This window comes from Nicotiana attenuata, unplaced genomic scaffold, assembly GCF_001879085.1.
Source record: "Nicotiana attenuata strain UT unplaced genomic scaffold, NIATTr2, whole genome shotgun sequence".
Lineage (NCBI taxonomy): Eukaryota > Viridiplantae > Streptophyta > Magnoliopsida > Solanales > Solanaceae > Nicotiana > Nicotiana attenuata.
Genome location: NW_017671065.1, coordinates 158982 through 172104, shown reverse-complemented (window position 1 = coordinate 172104; position 13123 = coordinate 158982).

Genomic DNA, 13123 nt, shown 5'->3' with positions numbered 1-13123 from the left:
ACAGGAGGAGCCCTCATACTTGCAGAAATGGACGGAGAAGTCTGGCCAAAGCCGATTAATTCAGATGCAGCCAAGCGTTACTATGTGTAATCTTTATGTTTCCCTATATGATGTAAATTGAACTACGCCTGACCTGATTCCTGTTTAAGAGGGGATACGTAGGTAACCCTATGGGTTCGGTCACAATTCAATAAAATTTTCATTTCCCCCCGAAATTGGAAACTGGGGCAAAATTTTGAGGAGGACCCTCAAAATTTTAAAGTAATTTGAGCCGATCGTCGCATGAGCAACAGTCGGGAACGTCAACCCGTCAAACTGGGGCAGAATTTTGAGGAGGACCCTCAAAATTCCGTAGCAAGAGAGGTTGCAATGTCTCGAACCACGTCACAGTCGGCGGTTCATCTAAAAACTATTTTAATTATACATTTATGTCATACCTTTACAAAATCATGCATGTTTATTATCGAAACTGCATTATTTATCCACGCTACCCCAATGATACTGACGGTATCACCAGATCAAAGCAGAACAAGTCAAGCAAAGCCAGCGGGGATACGAACTAACCTTCCCCTTTACAAAACTCACGATTTTTCTTTGGATGCAGGCACTAGGATTACGAAATCATTGAACATACTGTACGCTCACAGAACAAACATTGTTCAAGAATACGTTTCTCCGAACCATTGCACTTACCAATATTTGCTATCAGCACGCACCCGTAATGTTCTGCTCCCAGTAATCACCACGCTGCAATCTGCTATCAGCTAAGAAAATTCTACTGCCATTTGCTATTTTATTTCTTGCATAAGGCTACTATTCTGCCTTCCGAGGTTAAGCTCTACCTCTATCTACATTTGCATTGCATAAGGCTACCATTCTGCCTTCCAACTTGCATAAGGCTACTATTCTGCCTTCCGAGGTTAAGCTCTACCTCTATCTGCATCCGCATTGCATAAGGCTACCATTCTGCCTTCCAACATGCATAAGGGGACCATTCTGCCTTCCAAGGTTAAGCTCTACCTCTAGCTACATCCGCATTGCATAAGGCTGCCATTCTGCCTTCCAACTTGCATAAGGCTACCATTCTGCCTTCCGAGGTTAAGCTCTACCTCTAGCTGCATCCGCATTGCATAAGGCTACCATTCTGCCTTCCGAGGTTAAGCTCTACCTCTATCTGCATCTGCATTACATAAGGCTACTATTCTGCCTTCCGAGACTAAACGCTGTCTCCATCCACATTGCATGGCTGAAAGATCGCCACATTGCACGGCTGAAAGATCGCCACATTGCACGGCTGAAAGATCGCCACATTGCACAGCTGAAAGATCGCCACATTGCACGGCTGAAAGATCACCATATCGCACTGCTGAAAGATTGCCACATTGCACGACTGAAAGATCGCCACATTGCACGGCTGAAAGATCGCCACATTGCACGGCTGAAAGATCGCCACATCGCACTGCTGAAAGATCGCCACATCGCACGGCTGAAAGATCGCCACATTGTACGGCTGAAAGATCGCCACATTGCACGGCTGAAAGATTGCCACATTGCACGGCTGAAAGATCGACACATACTACATTTGCACGGTTGAAAAATTGCCACACGCTACTGCATCCTTCATGGGCTGAAATATCGCCAACTCATCCAAAGGCGTCATCGTTTGGAGGCACCATCTTCATGGCCCGAGAACACCATGTCATGGCCTGAGGATTTCTTTCAATCTTTTGCATATCATTATTCAATGGCGTCATAGTTCGGAGGCACCATCCTCATGGCCCGAGAACATCATTTCATGGCCTGCGAATCCTTTATTATATGCTTTATGGCACAGGACATCATGGTCTAAAGACGTCATCCTAACCGTTCAAAGACGGCATTCATGGCCCAACGGGAATTTGCATCATGTTTAAATTTGCGCACAATATATGCTTGTATTACTTATTTGTAGGTAAACCTGCGAGCAACGGCTATCCCAGCAGGAGCGATTCCGCTCCAGCGCCCGCGGCCATATCCAAACCTAACCATTCCCGTAAGTCGTCCACTCACTTAGCCCGAGATATTGCGTCCGTTCGTGGGAAATACCCGTCGGCATACTCCGCCGACGGATCCTGAACTACATATGGCCTGATTCCTGTAAAATCAGGGATATGTAGGCAGCTCAGAAACTAGGGTGCGGCCCAAACCTCTTCAAACCGTTTTTCTCGGTCAAAATTGGCCATCATATCTTTACCCGAAAACTCTTTCATCCTTTCCGGGTAAAGATGGGCAGCTGTTGATACCCAATTTTTCCCTATATATTTTCAATATGAAAAATAACTTCAAAATGGCATATTCAAGTGTTTTATTATTGTTCCTTAATTTTTTAAAGATTTTTAAATCAATTTATTTCCCTTTTATCCATAAAAACCCAATAATTATTTCCAAAATTATTATTTTTGGCAATTCATCTATTGGATTTTCGTCTTTATGCTAAAATATAGCTAAGGTAATTTTTGCATATTTTTACAAAATTATTTAGTATTTTTCAAAGCTAAAGTGCATAATTATAATATTAGCCTCTTTTAAGATTTAATTACGTTTATATTCATAAAATCAAGTCCTATATTTTTAAAGTGTCAATTATATATCATAAATCATTGTAGTGCTTTCAATTTATTTCCAGAAATTAATTTACTATTTTTTATACTTTTAAAAGTGAAAATTGGCTATTTAAATAATAGCCAAATTACATTTAAATTTTAGCCTAAATCTGATCCCAAATTAAACCCAATTTCCCCGGCCTTATTTCATTTAAACCCGACCCCTAACCCAAATAATCCTACCCAACCCGGATCCCCTACCTAACCATTTTAATCCTGGTCGTTGATCATTTAGATCAACGGCCACCGTTCCCCCTTTCCATTTTTAACCCTAGACGACCCCTTACCCTACTTCATTTTTCACCAAACGCCGCCCTTGAATCCCCCTTTCTCTCAATTCTCTCTGAAACCTCACCTGAACCCTAGCCGCCGCCACCTAATTCCACCCTAATACCTACCCAATCCATGGCCCCTCGTGGTCGTTAGAGACGTGTATCAGCCTCCTATGGCTCCTGGGTGTTTGTTTCTATGATTTCATGGCCAGACCTTGAAGGAATCGGGTCCAGCCCTTGCTCCGCTATTGTGCATGGCCTTTCTCCAGCCATCCATGGCCTTTCTAGGCCGATCCTTGACTTTTCTGGTTAGACCGTTAACTTTCAAGGTCTTTCTCACCTTTTCTGGGTTTTTCGAAACCCTAATCTTTAAGATCTTTCAATTTTCTTCAGATCTATCTTAGATCTGTGCCTACTATGAATTTCTAAAGTATTTTTCATAAGTTTCTTCGATTTTCTTTCAAAACGACTCTTCGTTTTTCAATGATTAGGGTTTCTCTTAACTTTTTAAAGACCTCTTCTCTGGTTTTAATGTTGTTTGTGATTTTGCTATGCTTTCCTTTTAATTGATTCAGCATGTTAAAAACCCTAGTTCCTTTTGATCCCATCCGAGTTCTGAAACTGTTTGTTTAAATGTATGCTTGTTTGATTAAGTTCATTGTTCTGACTCTCTTCTCTTTGTTTGACCTATCTGATTTAAGCTCTTATCATCTTTTAAACTCGACTACTGTTGAAGCCCTAATTTCTTAGAAGTTTTGCCTCATTTGTTACTGTGAGACCTTTCTTGTTTCTGATTCTCTTTTACCTGTAGCTATGTTCTTCTTCATCGTTGATTCTATGTGACTATTTGACTTACTTGACTACTATGCTTCGAATATTTTCTTACTACTGAACCCTAGCTTACCCTTACTGCTACTATACGTTTATGTTGCTTCTTTTTGTCAACTCGTTTAACTCTGCATGCTTGTTCATTCCTTGCTATTTATATGTTGAAGTGTAGAATTATGTTTCTTTCTTGATTGATTCTGATTCCCTCAATATTGTGACTGATTGAAAAAAGGCTTTCTCATGAACCCTAGTTTTACTCGTTTGTTTGAATTAATTGATTCCTTTCCTTTACTGTAATGTTTTACCTTGCTGAATTCTTTCCCAAAATAAGCCTATTTTTGTACTTAGACTTGATTACTTACTTCATGCTTTTACTGCCCCCTTATATGGCAATAATCAGCCTGTTCCCAAACTGATTTCTTTCCTTAATTAAACCTGTTACTACCCGTTAGACAGTGATTCCTTAACTAAAGGGAATCACTTGTGCTAATTGATTCTGATTTGTGATTGTTTCCATGTTTGTGTACAGACTTTACTTATTACCTTAATTTCTACTCGTTTTCAAAAACTATAAATACCCTACCCTCTCTTCTTTTAAACACACGAACAACTTGAGTTAAAAAACACATACTTACAATTAAAACTCTCTTTCTTTACTACTACTTGTGATGTTGCTTTGTCTAGCCGGCTGAAAGTCAAGGCTAGACTGTGGACTCTTGTTTGCTTTACCTTTCTGCACTTTGCTTCTCTACTGGTATGTCCTAGTTTACTCTTTAAATCTCAACAACAATGTGTTTCTTCAAGTTGCTTTAGTTCCTTATTCATGTAAACCTCAACTCATGTTTCTATACTCCATTTATGTTACTAGCATGTTGAAATATGTTCCCTTCCCCTTTTAAATTAATGCTTCCCTATGTGCGTACTCTGTCAATCATTTGTTATTCATTTTCCACCTTATGAATCCCAAACCCCCCATATCCCCTATATGTGTTTGTGTTCTTTTGGATGGTTTGTGTCCATGCCAGTACCAGCTATTGCTGTGCATAACCAAATCAGACCCCTGCAGGGGTTATACAATAAATCCCATAATCCCTTGCCCCTTGGAATGATTACTGATTCTGTTTCACTACTATTACTGTTTTTCAAATCACCCTTCAATACTTACTATTTCCAACTCAGTCTTAATCAATCTCTGTCCTGCACTCCCACTATATTCTTAGAACCTAGGTTCTGCCCCTCTTGTGTGAGCCTTGCCTTGGGACCCTTGAGCTCCCTCTGAACTTGGACACATGAGAGCTGGACCTTCCACACTGCACTCATTCCTGTCTGGTTATGCAAACCTGGGTGAGCACTGCCCGGGGTCCCTTGAGACCCTTAGGGAACTTTGACACACCCAGGTATGAGAAAGGCTTTGAACATCATGGCATCTGAGGTGATTAATTATATAACTGAGATAGGAAGTTAGGATCAGGCTTCTTTTGGTTGTAATTTCTTATTTCTGTACTTCTTCTTTTTTTTGTAATTTAAGTATCTGGTCTGTAATAATTTGTAACAAATATTGGGGTTGGCTAGTGAAAATGGATGGGGTAATTATGCATGTTTTAAGGGTAGATATCCTGCCTATAGGATCTGTTTAATGAATTCTGCATGTTTTACTTCCACACTTAGATATCATGTCTATAGGATCTGCTTAATAAATTCTTCACGTTTTACTTCCATACTTAGATATCCTGCCTATAGGATCTGTTTAATAAGCTCTGCATGTGTTACTTCCACACGTAGATATCATGCCTATAGGATCTAATGGCTATAATCAGACATTATGCCCACAAGGTTAAAATCAGCTTCAAAATTAGATGTCATGCCTATAAGATCTTTATAAAAATCATGCCTATAGGGATTTCGCTGTGATCAAATAAATCCTGCCTACTCCACTTCATGTTCAATTAGATACCATGCCTATAGGACCTAAAACCAATTTAGATAAAAATCAGTTTGACTCGTACTGTTCCGAATCAGTTTAAACAACCTACTTCTTTTATCAATATGGTTTAGAAAGCATGCCTATAGTATCCAAATCGCTCGTTTAGAGCTGTTTACTGTCTTACTACACTCCTAATCAGTAATAGATATCATGCTCATAGGACATCACTACCACGCCTAGGCAAACCTTAGGTAATAATAATGATAAACTTGAATCTGCCTTTATTTAATTGTCAATTGTTACAACCAACAGGCAGGCCTGATTCGGAATTCTTATTTGAGCTATATAACAAATCTGGTTCTGACTCAAATCCCCTGCTGTAGGGCTTTTAAAATTCAGACCTTAATTGTGTTTGAGTCGTGCTATTCATATGCATTCTTTGCGGAGGTTTATATGAGCCTTCTGATTGCTTACATGTTTCCCCTTTAAATGCAGTCCTACGTGTTTTGTATGCCGCCTTAGTCTTTTACCTTTAAGCCTAAGAGTCAGCCTAAAATCCTCCCTCTTATAGGAATAGTAGTCCTAAAATTCCTCCGGCACTGATAGGAATGGGATGGGGAATAGCACGCAATAGAGGTCGAGACCGATCTACGCTTTAATACCTTTACGGGGTGGGAAGGGTAGATATGGATATGATGACGGTGCGCTAATGCCATGTGTAGCCCCTCTTTGAGGAGTGATTACCGGGTATTGCATTGATGTGATCCGTATTACAAACAAACCTAGGACCCCTTACATTCCTCAGTATGCTTAGTTATAACTCTTTTCAAAATTTTTGCTTTATTAAATCATTTTCAAACACTTGCATATTTAAAATCCCCTCTTATTTGAGCCTTGTTTGTCTACTTGTTAATTGCACAAATTCACAAAGAACTATCTGGTCGGGAACCACACTAGTGGATCCTGAGGGGTGCCTAACACCTTCCCCTTAGGTTAATTTCAAACCCTTACCCTATCTCTAATTATCTAACATAATTGTAGTTGAACCCCATAGGTGCCCTAACACACCTTAAAAATCGTTAGGTGGCAACTCTTCAAAATTGCAAAATCCCTTTCCCAAAAGGAAAGAGTTGTCCCAACCAAAATGTCATGATCCCGATTCCGCGAAGGAAAAGGGGGGCACGACAATGTCTGGTGGTCTTTAGGGCGCAAGGGAGCGGCTGTTGCAGGGACTTTACGATGAGCTGCATTCCATGTTACGATCCACAGCATACAGAGTCTCCATCAGAGTTATTTATATTCTCCTTTCTAACTTGTATTCCAGACATATGTTGTATTATTATTGTATTCCTTGGTAGATGCCCATGCACTTGTGATAGCGAGTTTTGGGGGTTCCTACTGGATGTTCATTATTGTAGTTCACGTAATTATTATCATTTCACCTTGTAATTATATTTTATACGGAAGTTGGAAATAAAAAAATTACAGGCTTTCTATGAGTACTAGATTTTACTCTACTTATTTAATGGGATTCATTATTTCAAAAATCATAAAATGAGTAACTAAGTTGATTAAGCACCGTTGGATTGCCTGACGGTAACCTATAGTGGATTTTGGGTCGTGACACCTTGGTATCAGAGCTCTAGGTTCACTTGGGTTTCATGAGTCATGAGTGAGTCTAGTAGAGCCTTGCGGATTGGTATGGAGACGTTTGTACTATCTTCGATAGGCTACAGGGCTGTTAGGAGAACGTGCCTTCTTGATTCCTCGTCGTGCGAATTGATTCCGTTGAAGCTTATGCCTTCATTTCCTTATTATTAATTCTTATACGATGTTGAGTGCTTGTTATCAATTGGGCATCGAGGAGTTGCAATGGTACTGCAGATGTGGTGCAAGATATTTCTACCTGCGTATTCGAGTGGGCTATTATCGTCGCCTTGTAGAGGGGTGTTCTGTCATTTCAGCCCAGTGATGGTGTTGCCTAAGGACGAGATTTGATATATTCCGAATTTTGTGGAAATTTGTTGTTAACATTGTGGTGTCCTCATCGTTGATTGAACGTATTGAGGCAATCGGCATGTGGGTCTTCATTTGTTTTCCTTTGGGCACAGTGTTGTGATATGGAACCTAAGAGGAAGCTATCAGAGATGGTTGTGTTTAGTGAATGCAGGATCGAATCGGCATTTCTAGTGTTGATGGTTTGAGGGAGATCACCCCTGAGGTAGTTTCAATGCTTAGGAATTTTGAATGTGACGAGAAGGGCTTGATTGGAATGTAGGAAAATGTGAGTATCCAATCATTGTTTTGGATGCATTACGGCTTCGAGTTTCATAACATATTGTTGGACCTTTTGGGTGATGTTAATGAATGAAAGGATTCTTACGGCTGGCGGATCAATGTGGACCCAGGGAGATTAATTGATTTCATGATGGATGTAACTATACCAATGACGTTGGAGGAGGTCGATATGAGGCTATACAGGTGGGCTATCTCCTGTGAGCAGGTTAGCAGTTGCGTGGTTTTGATGAGTTTCCTACAAAGAGTTCTACTTTCTACCCAGCAAGAGGCATATACTGCGATGTGAGCTTGGATCGCTTGAAAAAGATGGTACGACTGTCAGGAGGTCAAATGTACAATTGTGGCTGATAATTCGGGATGTTTCATGAAATGTTTAATAAGAGATTACGAGAAATTTTGCGGGTTACGGTGCGAGGTCATGGTAATTAATAAGGAGGAGTCATTGTGGGTTATAGATTTATATGATTGTTGCTTAAAGCTAAGTGAGGGAGTCTACCGTCTACGATTGAGTCATGTGGTTGTGTGCCAATGTAGCTTTGGGTTACCGGTGCATTGGTGGATCAGTTATGACCAAGAAAAGAAAACATCAAGGGTATCTTGGACAAGTAATTTGATGTATATGTGCTACATTTCACCCTATCGATTCATGTGCAGATGTTGGGGATGACTCAAAATTTATGCTTTGTGTGGGTGTGATGTGCAAGGAAAATAATTCGTCCGGTTACTTCTTTGGAAGTGTTCATGTGCTAGCTAGTATTTAGTTATAAATTCGGGACCAAGTCAGAGTGGGTAACTCCCGGTAATGGTTCTAGTGGGTTCAAGAATTAAAGTTCGGTGTCTAAAGATTTTAGGTTCGTTATGTGGATGAAGACCAGAATTTAGCAGTAGACTATGGAGAATACCTAGGGAATTTCTATGTTATCATTGGATCTGCTGTGCAGTGTTGGAGAAATAGGAGAAACACCTTCAGATTTGCAAGAGGTCTTTCAAAACGGGTGTATCGGTTAGAAACACTATTGAGTTCATGAGGAGTGTATGAGATGGTTCATGGATACTGAGACGATGTGGTCTCGTGATTCAGGTCACTCAGGATGGGTGTTGTTTAGGGTCCGTTATGTGTTTGACTAGAACAATTATTTCAAAGGCAAGTCAAGAGTGAATTGTAAGAAGTTGAGTCAGTTAGTAATGGTTTGAATCAGCACGATTGTGGGAATGATCAGTTCCTTCGGTGTGGTAAGGTTGTATAAGTGATTCGTGGATGTACGTGCAGGCTTGACAGCCACCGTGAATTGATTGATTTGGAGGTATTTGATTCTGATGGCTTGGTTATGTGTAAATGGATCCAGGAAGAGTTATGGCGGTTTAGACCACGACTTAAGTTTTGTGTCTTTCGCGGTTATAGGAAGTTGGTTGGGTGTTGCGATTCGTCTTCTGAAATGAGTTAAGTGAAAGGCTTCTAGCAAATGAAGTGTTTATTCTATTGGTGGTTCAGGAGTTATGATGAGATTTTTGTACTCTCCCGTAGCGGCATGATAGGTGCAGTGAGCGGGATGGAAACTGGAAGTTGAGGATCAAGGTTGTGGTTTGGCTTTTATGGGAATGTTGCGAGTTCGGTGGAGCGGGGGAAAAAACTAAGATGTTTAGAGTAAGCTGGCATTTTCTTAATATCGCCTGAGGATGGTGTTCCATAGAAGAGGCATTGTGCATTGGTTTGTAAATTCTTAATTGGCATTACAGAAATAGCATGGTCGATGGCCATGGATGCTCATATTTTTGCCACCTGGCGCGGAAGGTTATGGGAGTATATCCCATAAGAAGATCGTATAAGTGTGAGATGTTAGTCATTTGATTGTTAGAGACTGAAATCGGGTATAAATATTCTGGTGATGTCGCTAATTTGATGTTTGGATTGGGTTGCAGCTTGATTGTTAGAGACTGAAATCGGGTATAAATATTCTGGTGATGCTAATTTGATGTTTGGATTGGGTTGCACGCTGCAACGGTATCATGTTTGGATCGGGTTGCACGCCCTAATGGTGTCATGTGTGGATCGGGTTGCACACCGCAACCGTAAGAGGTTGACGGTTCCATATACATATTTTATTTTGTGTGCGTCATTTCTCATCTTTGAGATAGGTTCATAGCATATGTTCGCCGTTTTATTTGTTATGCAGGCTGGGTAGTTCCTTGCCAGAGTTCGTTCTTCCTTATGGGTCATATTCGAGTTGTAGCTTATTGGCGCATTGATGGCGGCGTATAAGATTTTAGACGGTGTTTGAGGTGGCTTATTGCCCGAGCAGCTTGTACTGGTGAGACGAGGTTATTGGACCTGAGATCAGTGCAATTGGATTTATGTAAGGTATATTAAAGAGAAAATATCACTATTCAGTTTTGAATAAGTTAATGGTTTTGTCAAGCGGAGACACTCCATGATTTATTTATTTGGCAGGTGTTTATGAGCTTCAACGGATCGCTTTCATCGTTTCAGTATCGCAAGGGTTGGATCAAGGCTTATGCGCGTTATGAGGTATGCTACAGGCATCAGGTTAGTGAATCTACAGCTTCTACAGTTAGAGGATGTTATTATGGGCATACAAATTATGCGGTGCATTGTGTGGTTTTCTGCACGGGTGCATGATCATATTTGGTACAGTGGGTTGAGATTGTTACGATGTTCATATGTTGGAGTCAGGTCTCCTGGAGAATTCCGGATGTTGGAATTTGGTTCTAAGGCTTGTTACCTAAGGTAAAAGGGAGGATCTTCAGTTTGGCTCGAGCTAATGTGCTCGCGTGGATTGTGGTGGCACGAATAGGTGCATGAGGTGTCAAACAGTGATGTTGGGAAACTGTGGAACAGTTCTTGGCACGTTCGAAGACGAACGTATGTTTAAGTGGGGGAGAATATAACGACCCGACTGGTCGTTTTGAGCTCTAGCACGTCGTTCGGCGATTTGAGGCCTTGAGTAGATTCACTTTATGTATTATGACTTGTACATATAGTCAGATTTGAATTTCGGGAAGTTCAGAGTTAATTTGGAAGGAAAATTCTCAATTCGAAAATTATAAGTTGAAAGAGTTGACCAAGGTTTGACTTTTGAGTAAACAACCTCGGAATCGAGATTTGAAGGTTCCAATAGGTTCGTATAATGATTTTGGACTTGGGCGTATGTTTGGGTTAAGCATCGGATGGTACAGGAGAATTTAGGCTTTGATTGTGGGAAGCTGGCATTTTGAAGGTTTTAGAATTTCCTAAGTTCGAGTTGAAGTAGACTTTGGTGTTATTGATGTCCGTTTGGGATTCCGAGCCTTGGAATAAGTTCGCATTGTAATTTGTGACTTGTACGCAAAATTTGGCATCATTCGAAATGTTTACGTGTGATTCGGACGCGTTCGACGAAGGATGAATGTTTGAAAGTTAAGAGAGTTTAAGAACTTGAGTTTGATACTTAATTCTTAGTTTTGGTGTTGTAATTTGTGTTCCGAGCCTTCGGACAAGTTTACAGAGGGTATATAAACTTGTTAGAATGATTGAACGGGGTTCCTCGGACCTCGGGTGAGTTTTGGGGTGGTTTCGAACCACTTTTAGTCCTTTTGGAATTGTTGATAACTGGCGTTGGAGGTGCGTATGCGATCTCAAAGGTCTTGGACGCGATCGCAAAGAGTAAAGTGCGATCCAGGACTTGTGAATCGCGATCACGAAAGGAAGGGTCGCGATCGCGTAGAAGGAATTTCTGCTGACAATCGTCTTAATTCGGGAGCTCATATCTTGCATTCTATAAGGAATTTGGAGATGATTCAAAAATAAAAGTTGTAGTGCTTTGAATCTTGTTTTCCGTAAGTTAAACCTTTTATCATTTGGAATTTTGTACAAAAAGTTATGGCTATTATACCAAAGGGGTGTGTGAAGAAGAAAATAAAATTTGTACATCGCGATAGCATGATTTTGGCTGCGATCGTGATGAAGGAATCGATGTTGGAACTTTTGTTAACCGCGATCGCGTGGGTAATGACCGCGATCGTGAAGGAGGAGTCCTAGCAGGTATATTAAACATCTAATTTTAGGATTCTGAGCTCATTTTCTTCACTTTTAAGTTCTTGGAGCACATGTGGGAGATTTGGGGAGATTCTTGAAAATCATTTTTGCTATATATCACGAGGTAAGTTATTACTACTTATTGTAATATTATACATGGATTATATATGGATTTAAACATGGAATTTTGTAGCAATTATGGGATATGGAAGAAAACCTAGAATTGGTATTTTTTGAATTTGACCACAAAATTGGACATGAAATTGGGAATAAATTATGTATTTGAGTTCGTAACCATTAATCTTCGAAATTTTTTGGAATCCGAGCACGTGGGCCCGAGAGTTGACTTTATTGACTTTTCAAACGGAATTGGAAATTGTAATAAATTAATTAATTATGATGTTGGAGTATATTTTAATTGGCTTTCATGATTGTTTGACTAGTTTCAGAATGTTGGATTTGAATTGAGGAGTTAAAGAGGCGTTGGAGCCGGTTATGGAACTTCGGAGCGAGGTAAGTTTACGGTCTAACCTTGTGAGGGGAGAACTACCTCCTAGTCGATGTAATTGTTATGTGATACTAGTTGTGGGAGCTACGTACGCACGAGGTGATGAGAGTCTGTACGTAGCTAAAGCATGTTTATGTCCGAGTAGACTTAGGACTTTATTATGTAATATTTGAATTATTTGAATTCATTCTGCTGGCTTAATTAATTGAAATTATGATTGAACTTGATTTAGAAATGTATACATATATATTAGGCCGAGCATTATCACCTTGGGTTGTTGGCAAGTTATTTGAGAAACGGTAAAGATTATGCTCACTTTGTGTTCATATACTATATTGTAAGCACGTGCCTCGTAATTCGATAATTCCTTTCCTTTCTTGTGGAGCGGGCCGACGCCTCGGCAGGATTATGTACCACACTCTTATGGGAGCGGGTCGTTCGCCTCGGCAGTATAATAGATGCATCTATGGTTCGTGTCGCTCGACCCTCTGCAGTGTACACGTTATGATGAGATCGGGTTGTTCACCTTGGCAGTATCATATTCCAAATGGATCAGGCTGTACGACCTCGGCATAATCGTGCGTTATATCGCTAGCAGTCCAAATATTTATGAGATTT